The sequence below is a fragment of the Lacerta agilis genome, chromosome Z, assembly GCF_009819535.1.
Source record: "Lacerta agilis isolate rLacAgi1 chromosome Z, rLacAgi1.pri, whole genome shotgun sequence".
Taxonomy (NCBI): Eukaryota; Metazoa; Chordata; class Lepidosauria; order Squamata; family Lacertidae; genus Lacerta; species Lacerta agilis.
In genome coordinates, this window is record NC_046331.1 from 12397913 (window position 1) to 12417078 (window position 19166).

General features: G+C 45.6%; 2 non-coding genes across 2 annotated transcripts; one reads left to right on the forward strand and one right to left on the reverse strand.

Annotated features, from left to right (window-relative positions):
- The first annotated feature begins 617 nt into the window (after positions 1-617).
- Positions 618-689, forward strand: TRNAA-UGC. Its single transcript has one exon. It is a non-coding gene; the product is annotated as a tRNA-Ala (tRNA).
- A 16490-nt stretch (positions 690-17179) lies between these two features.
- On the reverse strand, positions 17180-17253 carry TRNAN-GUU. The gene has a single exon. It is a non-coding gene; the product is annotated as a tRNA-Asn (tRNA).
- Positions 17254-19166: the final 1913 nt, after the last annotated feature.

A 19166-nucleotide genomic window follows, 5' to 3' on the forward strand; every position in this document is an offset into this window, starting at 1 on the left:
TCTCCATTTGCATCCCCATCGCTTTTGATGGCCGTATTGTGAAAGATAAGTTTAAAGAAAGGTATTGCTTCGTTGTATTACTTCAATGCGCTGCTTACCTCTTTGGGGAAGAGGCGAGCAATGCAGGGAGTCATTAAGGCTGGCGATGTGAAGCAACCTTGCCCTCTCCTTGCAAGGCCTTCCCGCTCCTCCAAGGAATGTAGTCCTTGGGCTCTCGTCTCCTCTACAACATTGCCTTGGCTGAATTTGAAACAGTGCTGTGCTGTAGCTAGGGCCAGCCTGTCCACAAGGCAGACCATGGCAGCTGCCTCAGGTAGAAGAAGTGTGCCCCCCCCCTGCTGCCAGAGAAGTGAGGAGAGGTGGTTAAAGTTGCTTCTGGCAAGATCTCGCAAGAGCCCCACAAAATCTTGTGAGAGCCCAAGTGATATCACGCAGGGGCCTCCAGGGGCCTCTCACAGTATGTCATGGGACTCTTGTGCAATCTCACCAATAACTGCAGCTGTGCAACCCTGGTATGTGAGGCTTTGGCGGGGGTGGGAAAGGGGGCAGTGTATGGTACGCACACAGGGAGGCAGCTTCCTGCTTTGCCTTAGGCAGCAAAGCGGGATGGGCCACTCCTGGCTGTAGCTCAGTGGTAGAGCATCTGCTCTGCATGCAGAAGGTCCCAGGTTCAATCCCTGGCATCTCTAGGCAGGACTAGGAATGTTCCATTTTCCGAAATGCTGGAGGGTTTTTGCCAATCGATGCATGATTGTCTCTCCCAGGCCCTAGTCCAATGCACTGGCGTTGGCCGTCTTCTCAACACTTGACTTCTCATTGAGGCCCCCAAAATGCGTAAGAAGAGCCCCTGCTGAAACAGACCAAAGGCATATCCAGTCTTCCTTCCCGTTCCCCACAGTGGCTAACCAGATGCCTGAGGGAAGTCCACAGGCAGGGCTGGAAGAAAACAGCAATCCCTTGCTTGCAGTTACATAGGATGAGCCCTGCTGGATCAGAACAAAGGCTCATCTAGTTCCAGGGGCGTAGGAAGCCTCTTCGCCACCCAGGGCAGCAAATGCTGCGCGGAGGCACCCCTCTGGCGGCGGGGGCATCAGCGTCACGTCGGATGGATTGCACATGCGTGGAAATGCCGCACATGCTCGGTCTGTCCGGGCCGGCACTGCTGCTCCCGCGGCAACTGAGTGAGCTGCCGAGCGAGCGGCGGCTTGTGGGGCTGCCCCAGCCGTCTGTAAAACAGCACAGACGGGGTGCTGGGTGCCGGGTCTCGGCTTGGGGAGTGGTGGGAGGGGCCACTGAGTGTCACCCCCCTCCCCTGGAACCCGGGGCGCCCCGCCCCTTTCACCCCTCCCTTGCTATGCCACTGTCTAGTTCAGCATCCTGTTCTCAGATCCAGCCAACCAAATGCCTGTTTGAAAGCCAACAGCTGGGACTGGAAGAATAGATTTTCCCTTCTACTTGCCCCTAAGCAAAGTATACTTACTTTTAAGGGTATACTTCAACCAACATTTCACTTCAGCCACATGGAAATGAAGAGAGGATCCCATCGTAAGCTGCCAAGTTTAAGAGCAGCCAAGTGACTCAGCAGAGTTACAACTGTGGCAATGTGACAGTTTCAAACTAAAATATTGATGGGGAAATTGCTCCGCTAGAGATAGCTGAGGTCAGCTTTTACGATCCAAGAGTATGTAAGCTGTGCACTCTCCACATCCACCAACACCATAAAAAAGAGACAGGGTTTTGTGCTTGTGTTTGTGTGCACAAACCTTGGAATGACTTGGAACGACAAATCGTTTATTAGATTTGAAAACAAAAGACCCAGGAAGCTGCTTCAAAAGATGAAACGGGTTAGGCAAGCTTCAACTCACAGATGATGGAATTGGCAGTGTCTTTATTAGAATAAACAGGATTTGCACAGGAGTGTTAGGCCTACTCTTTTTCGGTAGGTCTTGCCCCAGGGCTTAGGCCTTCCCACAACTGCCTAAGCCCTGGGGTTTCCCCAAGCAATCGGAAACTGTGCCTGAGTGCCTTCTCTGCTTCTCCTGCTTCATGCCTCTCTGCGTTCCAGGAGACCAGGGAGAGGAAGAAACACTTGTGCTTCTTCACCTGCCTGACTCATTTCTGCCTCGTGGCCCCCTTCATCCCACTCTCCTGCTTCTGCTTCTCGACTTTTCTCTGCCACAGACTCTCCCTTCTCACCAAGCCCTGTTCCTCTTCAGCTTCCAACACTTCCTCCTCCCAGTCTTTCCCCTCTGACAACTCATTGCTGTCCCGCCACCACTCCTCAGGCCTTCTTCCATTGGGGGTTCCCTCCCACCAGTTTCAACCCAAGGTTCTGGAGAGGTGGAGCACATGGTGCTGTTGGACATGGCCAGAAACAAAAACTGGGAACAAGAGAAGGATCTTAACCTATGTCAGATGCTCTGACAACATGTTCCCCCATACTCATCCAGCATGTTCCCCCACACTCATCACACCTGAGAGGGAGGCCAGGCAAGATGAATGTGGACTGGGGAGGAGGAGGGATTTGACACCCAAGGAAGAAGAGTTCACCACCTTCCGAAGGAGTTTGTTCCACCTTTGAACAGCTCTTACTGCCAGAAATTCTTTCTGATGTTTAATCGGAATCTCCTTTCTTGTAACTTGAATCCATTGGTTTGGGTCCTGCCCTCTGGAGCTGGAGAAAACAAGCTGTATATATTTAAAAATATATATTATTAAGGAAATAAGTAAGTGGGGCTTACTTCCGAGTAGACATGCCCAGGATTGCATTGTAAGCATTCCACAGAGGAGTCCACTCAGCACAAAGGCTTTCACTCCTCTTGAGACAGGATGCGACACAAGGTTCCAGCTGCAGTATCCCCATCCCCTGGTCGCAAGCATATTCATCACCACTGTACAAAACACTTGCTGCCAAAAGGGCAGGCCACACCACAAATGCCAATAAATGTATTAACATTTAATGTACCCTGTTAATCTGGTCATTGGGACTTGGGCTGCTGAGGCTCTGCTTTCCCTTCACTGAGCACCCCCCCCCAGCATTTTAAGCATTCAATCCATCATCGCTGATCATAGATTGATTCGATTGCCAATAGGCCAATACTGCATTCTGCAGCACGTGCACCGTCCCCACCTTTTAATTTTCAGCATCAGGTTTTAATTACGAGCTGCGGTGTTGCCCGGCCATGTCAAAGTGCATCAAAGTCTGTCTGGGTTCTGTTGTGAGTGAAAACCCCAGCATAAATCATTGATCTATCTTTGTTGGAAATTAATCTATCAATGGCTCCCTTGGGACAGGACGAGGGCAGAGTACAGAAATGTTGTCCGCAGAAGCTGCTTTCAGAGTCACAGTCGAGAGTGGCCATTGCCAGTCTGGTGCTCCCCAGGTGTTTCAAACTACAATTCCCATGCACCCCAGCAAGTAAGGTTGTCCTGCCTGGCTTGGTGCTGACAGGCGTTGTAGTCCAAAACATCTGGAAGGCACCAAGTTGGCAAAGTCTGGCTGAAAGGAAGAGAGAACAGTAGGGTTTGGTGTGGTTATCATGGAGCATCTATGGGGAAGGGCCACAGAACACCTGCCTTTCATGTAGAAGGTCTCAGGTTCAATCCCCGGTGCATCTCCATGTAGGACTGGGAAGAACTCCTGCCTGAAACCCAGGAGAGCCACTGCCAACACTGAGCTAGATGGATCAATGGTCTGACTCAGTATAAGGTCGTTTCCTATGTTATTTGCTAGATCAGGGGTAGGAGACCTGTTTCAGCCTGAGGGCCACATTACCTTTTACATGACCTTCCAAGGGGCACATGCCTGAGGTTTCTCACCCCGGATACTGATAACCTGTGTTCTAGGTGAATGTCAGATTACTAAAAAACCATATTAAAAACTCACATATGTGGATTTTCTTCCACTTGCTGTCAAATTAGCAGGGTACAAATATATTGTGACAGGGTGAGGCTGAAGCTGGTTCCTGGTTTCTTGGTGAACTAGACTCCCGATTCCCAGTTTCTTGTTCATCCTGGGACCTTGCTTCAAGTTTGCTATTTAAACACAGAGCTGCTTGAGCAACCTGAATAAGGGAGGGAATAGACACTTTTGCACTTGGGGGAAAGTGTTGGGCCACTCCAGATTGTATATCTAACCTAACCTTCAAGATGGCCTAGAATTGTCTCAGCTTAAAGCTTCATTTGCATGGAATGCTCTTCATTCATTCATTCATTCCACCTTATTTTTATACTGCATTTTGTTTCAAGGACATACAAAGGTCACTTTCAGACTGTCAGCATTTTGCAGAAAGGATTCAAGAGCATACTGGACATTTAGGTATTTGCTGTTAGGAAGGTGACAGGGAAATGCATTAAAATGAGTGAAGTTAACAAGAAGATGTGTAAACCCTGCACAAGCAAATCCATGTAAATGTGGGACAAATATTTACTATTGTAGAGCTGCCCTGCAAACAAAGCAGAAAAAAATGCTCACTATTTGACTGGACATCATCTAACCTCTATGTAAATTTTGTGCAAGCAAATAGCAGCTAAAGTGGAATAAACAGGGCGCTTGGAGGAGCCCCAATGTGAAGCAAGCAGAGCATACCCTTCCTTAGATACTTCTGGAAAACTCAAATGGCTTATTGTACAAATATCTAATCTCGTATTTGATAGTTGCTGTTCAGCTAGCTGCACCACCGGAAATACTCCATGTAGTTCTCATTACAGCGATGGTGATGCAAAGACTGGTCTCTTGCCCTAGCTGAAAAACTTATGCAAAGACTTAAGGTAATGAATGAAAGCAGGAGGGACAAATTTCCAGACACATATTCGCAAACCTTTAATCAGATAATAACATAAGAACAGCCCTGCCGAATCAGGCTAATGGCCAATCCAGTCAAGCATCCTGTTCTGAAAGTGGCTGGCTAAATGCCCCAAGGGGAAGACCACAAGCAGAACCCCTTCTGTGGTTTGCAGCAACTGCTACTCAGAACACTTAACTGCCTCTGACCATGGAGGCAGAGCATAGCCATTGTGATGGCTGGGGATTCAGACGCTGAACCTGAGGGATCCCAGCCTGCACAGGATTCCGCGCCTCCAGAACCAGCTGAGCCAGTGCTAGGGTCTGAGTCTGAAGGGTCCTCACCTGTGCTGGGTCCTCAGGTGCAGGCATCAGCGGAGCCTGCTCTGGCTCCTGATGCGATGGAGAACTCATTGCCTGCCGGTGCTCCACTCTCAGCCCCGTCAGGGGAAGCTGAGGCTGTCCCTGGGTCTGGTAACCCACCAGCCTCTCCTGAGCTGCGGAGGCTCAGGGCAGAGAGGCGAAGGGAACTACCGGTAAGCTGCCGCAGGAGGAGTGCTCACCTCCAGGCCAGAAGGAGAGGCAAGTCACCGGAGGATTGGGGCCGCCCTATGCCTCGGAGCAGATAAAAGCCAGCTAGCCCCAGGTTGCGTGAGCAACACAGTTGCTACCATGTGCCTGCTTGTGTCTTCGTACCTGATCCCGACCTGTACCTTGCCCTGCTTCCTGCCTTGCTCCTTGCCGGACTGACCCCCTGTTGGACTGCTGACCACGCCCTGCTTGGCCCCGGGTGAGTTTCTGGTTTTCCTACCTGGAGTCCTCAGGGGCACAGCCATCATGGCTATTAACAGCTTTCTTTTCCATCAAATTGTCTACTCATTTAAAGCCATTAAAGTTGGTGGCCATCACCACCTCCTGGGGGAGCGAGTTCCATAGTTTTAACTCTGTGCTGCACAAAGAAACCCTTCCTTTTATCTGTCTTGAAGTTTGCAACATAAAATTTCATTGAATGCCCACAAGTTCTAGTGGGGGGGGGGAGGGGAGCCTTTCTCTGATCACGTTCTCCATACCATATATAATTTTATAAAATTCTATCTTGTCACCTCTTACTAATCTTGGATTCCCACCACCCCCCAAAGGCGCTGTAAGCCTCCAGGGTTTCTCCTCTTTGGAAGAAAAGCTGGCTTTGGGGAGGTAAGTGATGGTGTTTTACTGCTCTGTCTACTGAACAGAAGCTGCACACTTCACAAGTGGTCAGAAAGGATCTCGCCTTATCAAGCCAGTTACTTGTGCTCTGTGCAACTTCTGCTGACACACAGTTATCCTGATTGAATACTAGCCTTTTGTTATTGAAAAGCAAGCTAATGGACAGGGCAGAGGCAGACAGGAGGAACAAAGATGCAGGGTCATCAAAATCAAGCAGGGAAAGAATGACTCAGCAGAAATGATTGCCCATACATACACAACACAGTTTGGAAATAGGCCCATATCACTCTCCCAACATTCTGCTGGGGTGCAGCAGAGGCGGGGAACCTAAGGTCTGGGGGGCCTAATTTGGCTCTCCAGTCCTCTCTCTCAGACTTCCCAAGTGTTCCGTTTTAAGCAGGACATACTGGATCACAGAAGCCAGTCCCAGCTTCTGTCGGATCCTGGAATATCCCATTTTTTGATCCAGTGCTCTGGTGATCATCAGCAGGGTCAGGCCAGGACGCCTCCTGGTTCAGCACTCTGGGACGACCCTCCTGATGGTCCCCAGAGTACCGGACAACAAGCTGTGTCCCTCTAGACATCCTGATTTTGTGGACAAAAATGCTGGAGTTAAGTTCAAGCCTATTGTTCCACCCACCAAGGGCATGTGGTTCCCCAGAAGGGAATGCAGCCCTTAAGTTGGAAAAGGAGAATTAAACATAGAGCTGCCTTTGAAGATAGTTCGAAAACTGCAGGTCACAGCTGCAAGTGTTTTAAAACAGAAGCAGATAATTTCAGGTCCCATATTGCTGTTCTTAAGAGTTCTTAAGAGTAACTGGCTGCTTCTGAAGCCAACTTGAAATGGGAGGAGACTGCTAATAGTCCGAAATGGTGAGTGAACCCAGGTGCCTGAAGGAGCACAACATGTCCCAACTAGCACCAGGCACTGGGGGGGTTTCAGCCTGAGCTGCAGCAGAAGCTGAGCCAAGAGAGAACCGTATAAGCTGAGCCAGGAAGAACTGCAGCTCATCTGATCATTTCCAAAGCTGGCTGACAATACACTCAAAAGGGAGCTAATAACCCAGCAAATGTCCAGAGCAGGGGCATAGGAAGGTAAATTGGTACCTGGGGGCAAAAAAAAAAAAATGTCAACCCCCCCCCCAAGGCGTGGGAAGGTCAGGTGGTACCCGGTGTGGAAAATTTCTTGTCAACCCCCCCCATTGATTCCCCCCCCCACAAAAATGGTTTTACGTTATTTCTTATTTTCTTACAAAGGAATAATAACAAGTAATAATAATAATAATAATAATAAACTTTTATTTATATCCCACCCTCCCCGGCCGAAGTCTGGCTCAGGGTGGCTAACATCAGATCCATAACATTGGTATAAAATCAAACAATAATTTAAATTACCTCCCAAAAACATCTCAAAATCAAATTAAAGTCTAATTAGATGGGTTTCCACAGGGTTAGGGTTGGGAACACTAAGTGCTCCACTGAACTGAAATTTCAGCCTTCACGACGTAGGAAAACAGCCAAGTAAACAGCTATTTTGGTGGAGGAGGGTCAAGATATTAACCGATATGCATGAAATTTCATATATAGCTATATAATCCCTAGTATAGTAAGAGAAGACCTTCAGAGCAGGCATTTTTTTAAAAAAATAATCAAAATAAAATTTAATTTTTTTCCAAAAAAAAAAGTTCCTTGATAATTTGTCACCCCCTCCATTATGGAACATGGGGTGGCCTGCCCCCCCTTGCTATGCCCCTGGTCCAAAGGAGACTGAGAGAACTATAGAGTCACTGCCATCTCCTCCTCTCCTCTGCTGGGTCATTGCTGCAGCTTGGTCTTCTCCCTTCTCCCATGTAGACGCCTGGTGATAAAACACAACTTTATGAACTTTGATCATACTTCTGCAGTTTCTCAAAGTTTCCTGGGGCTGCTTTTTTTCCACACTGGTGGCTGGTGCCCATTGGTGAGGCTGAAGGCAGGAAAACCAACAGCAGGTGGAGCCAGAGCCCATGACAGGCAGAGCTAGAGCCAATGAGAGGCAGAGACAACTACTTTTGTCCCCCATCCTGTTCCCTGCTGAAACATAAGGAGGAGGGAGGGTGCTCCTAGGCAGTTTCACCCTCTGCACAGGTTGCAGGTAAGAAGGCAAGCAGATGAGGGCTGGTTGAGGGCACACTGGTTGGTGTGGCAGTGCCCTGTTTGTCCTCATGGACCAAGCTCCACTGTTGTTTCAGCAGTGTAAGGATGTGAAAGTGTGTGTGTGTGTGTGTGTGTGTGTGTGTGTGTGTGTGTGTGAGAGAGAGAGAGAGAGAGAGAGAGAGAGAGGAAATTAAGAGAGAAATTGGCCCCACAAGAGTAACATGCATTTTCCAGAAACATTTCTGCTGCCCTAATTTGATGGAGATCTAACCTGGCATGTTCATCTGATTTACATTCGGTAAACAAAAATTTAAAAGTGTGTCACGGTAATTTAACATGCTACAGTATATATGAAAGTTACCTGAAAACCTTTCCCAATGGCTGAAAGTTGCTGAACTGATATTTGATTAGGATGCGGGGAATCAATAAAGTGCACTTAGTGTGGCTTAAAGTGTTATACAGTGGTACCTTGGGTTATGTACTTAATTCATTCCGGAGGTCCGTTCTTAACCTGAAACTGTTCTTAACCTGAAGCACCACTTTAGCTAATGGGGCCTCCCGCTGCCACTGCGCCGCCAAAGCACGATTTCTGTTCTTATCCTGAAGCAAAGTTCTTAACCTGAAGCGTCATTTCTGGGTTAGCAGAGTCTGTAACCTGAAGCGTATGTAACCTGACTTTAAAGCTTGGAAACCATTTTTTTAATGGCACACTTATAAATATTGTAGAAGATGACAACTGAATAGTGTGTGAACACTTCGCTTACCTATGAACACAATGGAACTCACTCCCACAGGAGGCAGTGATGGCCACCAATCTAGAAGGCTTTCAAAGAATATTAGACAAATTCATGGAGGAGAGGGCTATCATTAGCTACTAGACAGGATGGGAAGCAGCAGTGCTTCTGAATCCCAGTTGCTGGAAAGCGGGGGGGGGGGGGGGTTCCTCCTGTGCTCAGGTCCTGCTTGCAGGCTTCCCATAGGGGCACCTGGTCAGCCACTGTGATCACATTGGCCTGATCCAGCAGAGCTCTTGTTATGTCCTTACAACCTTCGCTGCTGGACACTACCACAATGAGTCCAACATCTCCTTTTAAACATCTATTTCTGTACTAGTTTGTCTCTTGGCTCCTATCCTTTTCTTTCTGAAGTCTTTCTGTACGGGATAATTCTTTGATCATGTAAAGATTTCCAATGTGGTGGGATTAAATACTCTCACCTCATCAAGCACAAAAACGAAAAAGGAACGTCTCCATGAAATGAGATGAAAGGGGCTGTCTAGCATCCTTCCCCCCCCTCTCCTCCACCAGATCGATTTGTATATAATCAAGTGAGATCTGCAACATAATGTTGCACTACATCACCCCCACCAACCCAAGACAGGTGTGGCTAACCTGTGGCCACACCAGATGCTGTTTGGCTCTATAGCTGCATGCACAGCATCCATTTAAAGAACATTCAAAGAACACGTCTTCCCCCAAAGAATCCTGGTCACTGTAGTTCTCCTAAGGGTACTGGCAATTGTAGTTCTTTGAGAGGTAAACTACAGTTTGTTGTTGTTCAGTCGTTCAGTCGTGTCCGACTCTTCGTGACCCCATGGACCAGAGCACACCAGGCACGCCTATCCTCCACTGCTTCTTGCAGTTTGGCCAAACTCATGTTAGTAGCTTCGAGAACACTGGCCAACCATCTCATCCTCTGTCGTCCCCTTCTCCTTGTGCCCTCCTTCTTTCCCAACATCAGGATCTTTTCTAGGGAGTCTTCTCTTCTCATGAGGTGGCCAAAGTACTGGAGCCTCAACTTCAGGATCTGTCCTTCCAGCGAGCACTCAGGGCTGATTTCCTTCAAAATGGATAGGTTTGATCTTCTTGCAGTCCATGGGACTCTCAAGAGTCTCCTCCAGCACCATAATTCAAAAGCATCCATTCTTCGGCGATCAGCCTTCTTTATGGTCCAGCTCTCACTTCTCTCTACAGCTCTCACTACAGTTACCAGGATTCTATAGGGGAAGCCATGTGCTTTAGATGCTGTATATGCAGCCCGCTCCCACCAGCCTCAGCGCTTGGGAGTGAGAGCAGTTGAAGCCAGCAACATCTGGGCTGGCTATCAGTTCTCCATCCTTGTCTGTACAAGACGATCTGGAGGCTGGCGAAAGGAACACAATTTTCCCAGCTACCTTAGCACTGGAACATAAAAGCATAAGAAGAGCCTGCTCAATACTGTGTCATTAAAGCTGTTTATGGAAGCTTTTAATGTTTGACGGACTATTGTATTTTAATATTTTGTTGGAAGCTGCCCAGAGTGGCTGGGGAAACCCAGCCAGATGGGCGGGGTATTAATAATAACAACAATAATAATTTGATATTGTTATAATTTGGCTATTATTGGGGGGAATATTGGAAAACTAATTAAAAAAATATTTACAAGAAAGGTAAAGGACCCCTGGTCAGTTAAGTCCAGTCAACGGCAACTATAGGAAGAACCTGCTGGATCAGGCAAATGGCCAATCTAGTCTGGCACCCTGTTCCTACAATGACCAGGTGCCTGTGGGAAACCTGTAAGCAGGACTTGAGCAATAGAGCACTACTGTGGAGGTGGAGCATAGCCATTGTGGCGAGAAGCCATCAATAGCCTTATCCCTCGTGAATTTATCCAGTTCTCTTTTAAAGCTGTCTAGGTTGGTGGCCATCACTATTTCCTGTGGAAGTGAGTTCCATAGTTTATGCACTGCATGAAGTAGTACTTCCTTTTATCCTTCCTAAATCTTTCAACATTAAGCTTCATTGGATTTTCATGAATCCTCGTGTCATGAAACAGGGAGAGTATCTTTTCTATATCCCCTTTATCCACACCCTGCATAATTTCACAAACTTCTACCCAGAGGCATCCTAGCCATAGAGGCTACTGGCGCAATGCCGTGCCGTGCCCAGGGCCTCCTCCCTGCCGGAGGAGCTGCCCTCCAGCCCCACCAACAGTGCCACCCTCGCCCACCTCTTCTAGGGCTGTGGGCCCCATCGCGGGGAAGCCGGCGGCGAGCCTCCCCTTGGTGTGGCAGCCAGGGCTCCCTGGACAGTCGCGCTGCGCAGCCCGAGAAGAGGCAGGTGAAAGTGGCGCTGCCGGCGGCGAGCCTCATGGCCGCGCCGCACTGCCGCTTCGGCCGCGCTGGTGGAGACAGAGGGATAGTTTGAGTTCGGTGCCATGCAGCGCCCTCTGGCTTCCCACTGCTCCTGGCCCTGCCTGGCGGAGCGCAAGGGGCGCCGGAGGGATCTTCGTGCCACGGCGCCACATATAGTTAAGACGGCCCTGCTTCTACCATGTCACCTCTAAATTAAAATGTCCCAAATGCTGCAACCTCTCATCATAGGGGAGTGACCTGATCCCCTTGAGAATTTTGTTTGCCCTTTCCTGAACCTTTCTCAACTGCACAGTATCCTTTTTTGAGGTGAGGTGACCAGGACTGTACACAGTTCCAAATGCTGTTGCACCAGAACTAAAACTGGGGGGTCTTCTGCATACAAAGCAGATGCTCTGCCGCTGAACTTATGGCTCTTCCCCATTACAGTGGTACCTCGGGTTAAGAACTTAATTCATTCTGGAGGTCCGTTCTTAACCTGAAACTGTTCTTAACCTGAAGCACCACTTTAGCTAATGGGGCCTCTTGCTGCCGCCACACCACTGCCACGCGATTTATGTTCTCACTTTGAAGTAAAGTTCTCAACCCGAGGTACTATTTCTGGGTTAGCGGAGTCTGTAACCTGAAGCATCTGTAACCTGAGGTACCACTGTACATTCCCTTTGCAGGATGGGTCCCTTGCTCCTGCTCGCTAGCAGAATTTTGGGTTTCCTGGACTGAGAAGCAGTGCAGCTTGCCTTGTGTAAGCAGCAGCCTACGTTTGTTGCAAAACTTGGGAGAATATTCCTTTAGAGAGCTTTATAAACCAAACCCTAGTGATTGTGGGGAGCTGAAAGGAAAGCACAGCTGAGAGAGAAGAATGGGGAGCCTTTTCTTTTAAATGTCTCTGAGTCGATAGGTGAGAACCAGAGGGATGCTTTGGAAGTCAGCGATTGTCCTTTCACACAGAGCCCAGAAAGTTCAATGTAAAAATAGAGGACGCCACCCACTGCAGTCTGATCTTTTCCTCTTGATCCTCCTTTTAGTTTAGCCAGTTCTCTGTTTGAGGCTTGCACAGAAACTATTTCCATGCATGCTCAGCACCCACCTTTTCTCTTCCCTTTAGATCTGGGGTGAGGGATCTTTTTCAGTCCAAGGACTCCATTTCTTTCTTGGCAAACTTCGGTGTGTGTGTGTGTGTGTGTGTGTGATGTGTCAATGGTCGAACCAGAGGCAGAAGTGGGTGGAGCAACAACTGTAGATTTTGCCTTTGTACAGTAGTCTAGCTTCATGCATTCACAAACACACACTTTCTACCCTCCACCCAGGCAAGGAAGAGACATTGTGAGGCAAAAACACACACTTCTACCTGAAGATGCTGGAGGTTGAACCTGTCTTCATGTAAAGTAGATGCTCTGCTACCAAGTTGCTATGGGATGCATTTCTCAGCTACTGTTGGATCCAGGCAAGATGGGGAGAAGGGTGCCTGACATTAACCCTTCTGATGGCCTTCTCAATGACAGCTATCAAAGGGAGTGGCTGGTATTTCACTGGTCAACTCTGCAATCCTACTATTTATTATTGTATTCCTATCCTACCTTTTCCTCCAAGGAGCTCGAGGTGGCGTACATGGTTCTCTCTCCCCCACCCCTACTGGCAATTTAATCCACACAACAACCCTGTGAGGTTGGCTTTGGTCTGAGAGGCTGTGGTTGGCCCCAAGGTCACACCCAGTGAGCTTTATGGCCAAGTGGGGATTTGAACCCTGCTCTCCAACACTCTAGCCACTATACCACACAGCCTGCCTTATGCATGTTTACTCAGACACAAACTTTGTTGTGGCCTTCCTGATAGGTAAATTCCCATATAGGATTGGAGCCTAAATTAATTGAAAACTAGCTAGATGACTAATTGATTTGGTGGGGCAGGGGGGAGAATCTTAAACTGGTTGACAGTCCTAATAATTACTAGTTACTTAAATTTTTCATTATGCTTGGTTGAATAGCTCTTATGTGCTCTTAGTGCCTGGATACAGAGTACAGGCCATAATCATTTATTATGACACATGTCTTAAAAGGAATGTGGCAGGGAGAAGTAACAAATAAATCACTGGTGTGTAAGTGATTGTGTGTGTGTGTGTGTGTGTGTGAGAGAGAGAGAGAGAGAGAGAGAGAGAGAGAGAGAGAGAGAGAGAGAGAGATTTAGCCCCTCACTCCCATTCCACATAGTAAGCACGTGTGGTTCTCTCTTCCATAACAAGCTGTGAGGGCTCAGGCATTGAGATTAATAGGAAATCAGTTCAGGAGCATTAAGATTGTAACATTCTGAAAGGCAGGAATTAAGAATCTGCATAGAAGTGTCTCATGTCAAAGAAGCAGAGAGAGGCAAGTTGGTAAGGAGAAAGTTGGTGTAGAATGAGCACAAGCTATGAGCCAGAAATCTCCCACTTCACATATTGCCTCAGATATGAATTTACACTGAATCAAATTCCCCTCTTCCATCCATTCCCCCACCCTCAACAGTATGCACTCTAAGCACAATGTGAGGCTGTTTAGAAGCCCTGTTGCATGGCCTGCCGTCCATTTTCCTGCCCAATGCCCTAGATACTAAGAGTACCAGATAGCTCCAAGTGGCTCCAGACAGCCTGATTTGGTTCAGGATTTGAACCCAGTGCACAGCCCTATTAGTTCCCTGCCAAATTTGGTTCAGTCCACGATCTTAATTCAAAATGGCATCTGACAGTTTCCACACATAGACCAGTCTCTATGTTAGGAACCATCATGACAAATTGGGCAACAATATCGCAAGTGGAGTGTGAATATTTAAAGAAGAGACAGGCAGACAGAGATGAACACATTTCAAATTACTTTTCCAGCGATGGCCACCAATTTGGATGGCTTTATAAGAGGATTGGACAAATTTTTGGAAGATAAGGCTATATCAATGGCTACTAGCCAAAACAGCTAGGCTCTGCCTCCACAGTTAGCAGCAGTAATGGTTCTGAACACCATTTTCTGGAAGCTCAGAAGGGGATTCTCCTCTTGTTCTCAGGTCCTGTTTGTAGGCTTCTCTACAAATCCTGAAAGAACAGGATACTAGACTTGCTGGTCATTAGCCTGATCCAGCAGGGCACTTCTTATTTTATTATTATATAGGAGATAAATAAAGAAACACAGTAAACAAGGAGAGGGGGGGGGGAGGTGTTTCTATTTCCTCACTCACCCTCCATCTTTTTTCCCCCAAAATAAGTAAATGGAAGCAATTACCAAAGAAAAAAATGGAGGGGGGGGGGAGTGGTGCATTCCCCCCCCCCCCAGCTGCAGGAGTTTTAAGAAACACATGAGTTATAGTTCCGTCAGTCAGTTTTAAATTACTTTACTTGCCAAACAATTCCCTCTCCCTCTACCCGTAAACATGCTTCTTCTCAATATTACAGCTCTATCAAATGACACTTTACATCAACATGCAACATTTCTTCCCTCCCCACACTTGCTGATGCCGTCACTGAGTTTTTAAGGAAAGCAGAGCAAATGCCTTTTTTAAGTGCCCAGTAACTGCAGGTGTGGCCTTTTTGTTCATATACCCCTAATTTATCAAGAAGCATTTTCATGGCTTCAGATAACATGGGGTAGGCAAATATTGATTCCCACCCTCCAAGGTGCTTCATATAAACATATAACAATTGTCAAAGAAGAAAAATAGCCCACACAGCTATTTTATTTCAACTCAGGAATGAGAATCGGAGCCACTGCTGTTTTAAGGAGCATGCAGGATGGGAAGCAGAAGTCTTGCTACTCTGTGGGAGACAAAGCTGGTTAGCAAACAGCAGCAGAAATGATGGCCTTTATAGAGTAAGAGGGAACGCCATTGGCCCCGTGTGTCACCTGACAAGCTGCTTAGCCAGCTAATAGGATTTAGCCTGGCAGGGAGCAGCAAGCTGCAGCACCTCCCTTTTTGGCCAGAGGGCACCAAAGAGCAACCTTTAAACATCTTCACCAGCTTCTACTTTTAGATATTGCCTCAGTGGTAGAGGACAAAAGGTTTTTGACTGTGAGACTCCATAATTTGAGATCCTGTATTACCTTAATCCATTTTTTACCTTGTAGACTCAGCTTTACAGTTTTGTGAATGCTATATTTACTTATGGTTCATTTATTAAACTTATTAGTCACTGTTTTGCCAGGGCAACCCAAAGCAACATGCAACAACAAATAAATAACATACAGTAAAACTACCACAAAACACAGCATATAAAAATCTAAATCACATTCATATTTTACAAAGGCAAACCTGGCACACATGAAAGGAGGCCACAGATAATTAAAAGCCAAAGGCCTGGTTTTTTGTTTTTTTTTAAAGTATGTTTTGCCTGCCTGGCATTTAAAGGGGAGAGGATTCCACAAGTCAGGAGCCACCACCAAAAAGGTCTGTTCTTGTGCTGCCACCCTCTGGACCTTATATGGAGCAGGCACACAGAGAAGGGCCTCAGATGATGATCGCAGGGTCTGGACTGGTTTATAGGGGGAGAAGTTTTGCATATGACATACCTGCATGCCCAGTATTTATTTATTTGTTTTTTAAAAAATTAAACCACCTCACAGTAAAAATTGTAAATACATATGGCCTTATTGGCTGCTCTGAGTGGCCCCCATTACTGGAGTATGCAGAATTGGATAAAATAACGGGAAGAATCCGAGAACAGCGGGACCAGAAATTCATCAAAGACTGGACTAAATTTATGAATTATTTAAAGCACAATGGTATTCGATCAAATACTTTGGTAGGACAGCAAGAAGCTTTGTAGATTATCAAAGAAATGTCGTTGTAAATATGAAATTATAGTGATTAAGTTGGGTATGATGATTTAAAGCAATGATTGAATTAAGTAGTATAAAGTAATAGATATTAGAAAATCATGTGGAGGGTTTGAGGGAAGTCACAGCCCTGAAAGGCCAAAATGTTAAATGAATGGAAAGATAAATGTGAAAGTTTTTCTCAATGTATTTATATAAAAACAATTAAAAATGATATATATATAAAAGGAAAAGCATAGAAAAATGGCCGGCTGGGCAGAAAACCCTTTAGAAAACAGACTCACACAAATTTTATCTGGAACAAGCCTGAAAACAGTGAATCCCTTTGTTTCTTCCTATTTACTCTTCTCCAATATGCTCTGGTTGGGCTGTTTACCCTTTCTAACCCTGTCCACTACATGTTTATCAAATAAAACATTTCTTTAGTGATTAACACCACCAGCAAGCTATGCCCAACCCACTCCCATAACTTTAATGCTCTGAACTTTCTGCCTTCAAGGGACCAAAGGGATGTCTTAAAATTCAGTTATAAAAACAACAACATGAATCAAAGCAGCCAAAAGGATTACTGGCCAGTAGAAACAACAAAAAGCCCAAACAGCAGTCAGATTCCACCCCACCCCACGGTTAATTTTGATTTTTTGGGGGTATATCTTCTAGTAGTCATTCCATTACAGTAATAATCAATTGAGGCTGGAAGTAGGCTTCATAACATACCCTTAAATAACTGTTACAGGTAGGTAGCCGTGTTGGTCTGCCATAGTCAAAACAAAATTTAAAAAAAAATCTTTCCAGTAGCACCTTAGAGACCAACTGAGTTTGTTCTTGGTATGAGCTTTCGTGTGCATGCACACTTCTTCAGATACACTGAAACAGAAGTCACCAGATCCTTAAATATATTGAAGATATAGTGTATCTGAAGAAGTGTGCATGCACACGAAAGCTCATACCAAGAACAAACTTAGTTGGTCTCTAAGGTGCTACTGGAAGGAATTTTTTATTTTGCCTTAAATAAATGGTTCAACAAAGTTACATTCCTAGAATAACAGAATCACAGAACTGGTTCTGTCAGAAGTGACACCAAGGGTCATCTAGTCCAACCCCCTGCTATGCAGGAATCTGGCCCATAGCCATCCCTGGGTGGGCTCAAACCACCAACCTTCTGGTTAACAGCCAGATGTACTGACCCATTGTGCTACAGAGACCAAACAGCCCCAAACAGTCCAAAATCTTACACTAGATGCTTAGTACTGCTAATTCTGGAATATAGCTATAATGGAGGGAATCATACATAATTTGAGATTTCAACAAGGACTAGAACCTCCCAGATCCTTGGTATATGATATTTCTTTTATGACATACGTATACAGTGGAACCATAATTCACAAGACAACCCTCGCCACAAGCCTGGGAAATCTGGAACTACAGAAGACTTGATGATCTGATAACGTTGATAGTCTTAACTTGGACTCTGCTATTTTAAACTCATGTGCAACTACTCATTCTGTGTGTGCATTTTACAGTTTTTGTTTTTCATCTTTAAACTTTTGCCCACTATTATAATTGTCCTGTGTTTTATATACATTATAACATGGGGGGGGGAACTTTACCAAAAAAAGGAAGTTACATTCATTGCTGTCAGAGAAATTGGCATGTCATAGTTGAACAGCTAGGGGTGACGCTGATCCTTCCAATTTCACCTCTATTTATTAGCTATATGACATTGCATCCACATGTGTGCCAAATACCTTTGCAATTTTATTTTAAAATATTGTAAGTTGCTTTGAGTTGCTGTGATAAAAAAGCAACAAACTAATTTAATAAATAATATTTATCTGTCTATTTGGTGTTTATAAACAGACAATACCTTTTCCTGTTTTCCTGTTGCCTTAATTGTAAAATATAAGTTTTTAGATACCCCATATATAATTTTACAATAATTTTATCCATTTCACACACCCTTCTTCTTCTTCTTCTTCTTCTTCTTCTTCTTCTTCTTCTTCTGACTTTAATATCAAAAACCCTTGTGTTAAATTTATAATATTTTACTGTTAATATTTGTTTTTTCTTTGCCTGAATTATGCTTTTTTTTTTCCTTCTTCAATAATATATTTGTTTTAAGAAAACATCCAGATCTTGACAGGACCGAGTTGGCAAGTATTTTCATAAAACAGTTTCCTTAAAATAAAATAAAAAATCAAGTATTTGATAGCTAACTGGCTGCTGTTGATACCTTGGGCTTCAGAGACCCGATCTTTTAAAAAAGCAACCTCAACGCAGAGCTTTTTGCCTTCCATATATTAAAGAACAGCAAATGAGGATTTCCCCCTTTTGATTGCATACAATATCTTTTTATTTGTTTAATGCCAAGAGGCTTGAGAGGGGAGGATGGCAAACCACCTCTCTGATTCAAAGATGACAATGAAGAAAAAGAAAACCACAACAAAACCTCCGCAGAGAATAATTATCTGCATCCCAAACTGGTCAAGAATTGCAGCATTGAAGGGAATAGGAAAACATCAAATAATTTCACCAGCTTGAAATGGGGGAGGCAATGAGCAGGACTCCAAATCTAAACCAGGCTTCTTGGAGTGACTGAATGTGTTTTCTCATTGCCCGTGGATAAAATAAAGCACACACACCCCCTTTTCTCTTTTTCATTTCCTTTCAAATAATCATTTGTTTCAAAGAATACCAGATGAATGCGAGAGGGAGAAGGGGAGAGATTCTTCTCCGGCCAAGTTCACAAACGCAGTGGGAATTTAAAATACCTCCAAGAGGAAATTGCATTTAACCTATGTGTGGTGTTTGTCAGGGATACCTCCACACCTGAATCAGAGAAAAGGGCTCCAATGTGCTAAACTCAACAATGAAGCTGCGTCTAAGGCTTGGATTCATCATGGGCCCATCAGTCCCTTTGCACATATTTGAATTCCTTTGCAACTGTGCAATAAGGTTACTGTGTAATAAGGTTGAAATTTAAAGGGACAAGCTGTCAAAACCCCTGCTGTTACAAGTTGTTGCACCACAGCGCCCCTTGTGGCTGCACCGTTGAAGTAGCAGGCAATACTGTACTGCTGAATTCCATGAATGGGATTGCCTGCTGTGCAAATGTAGC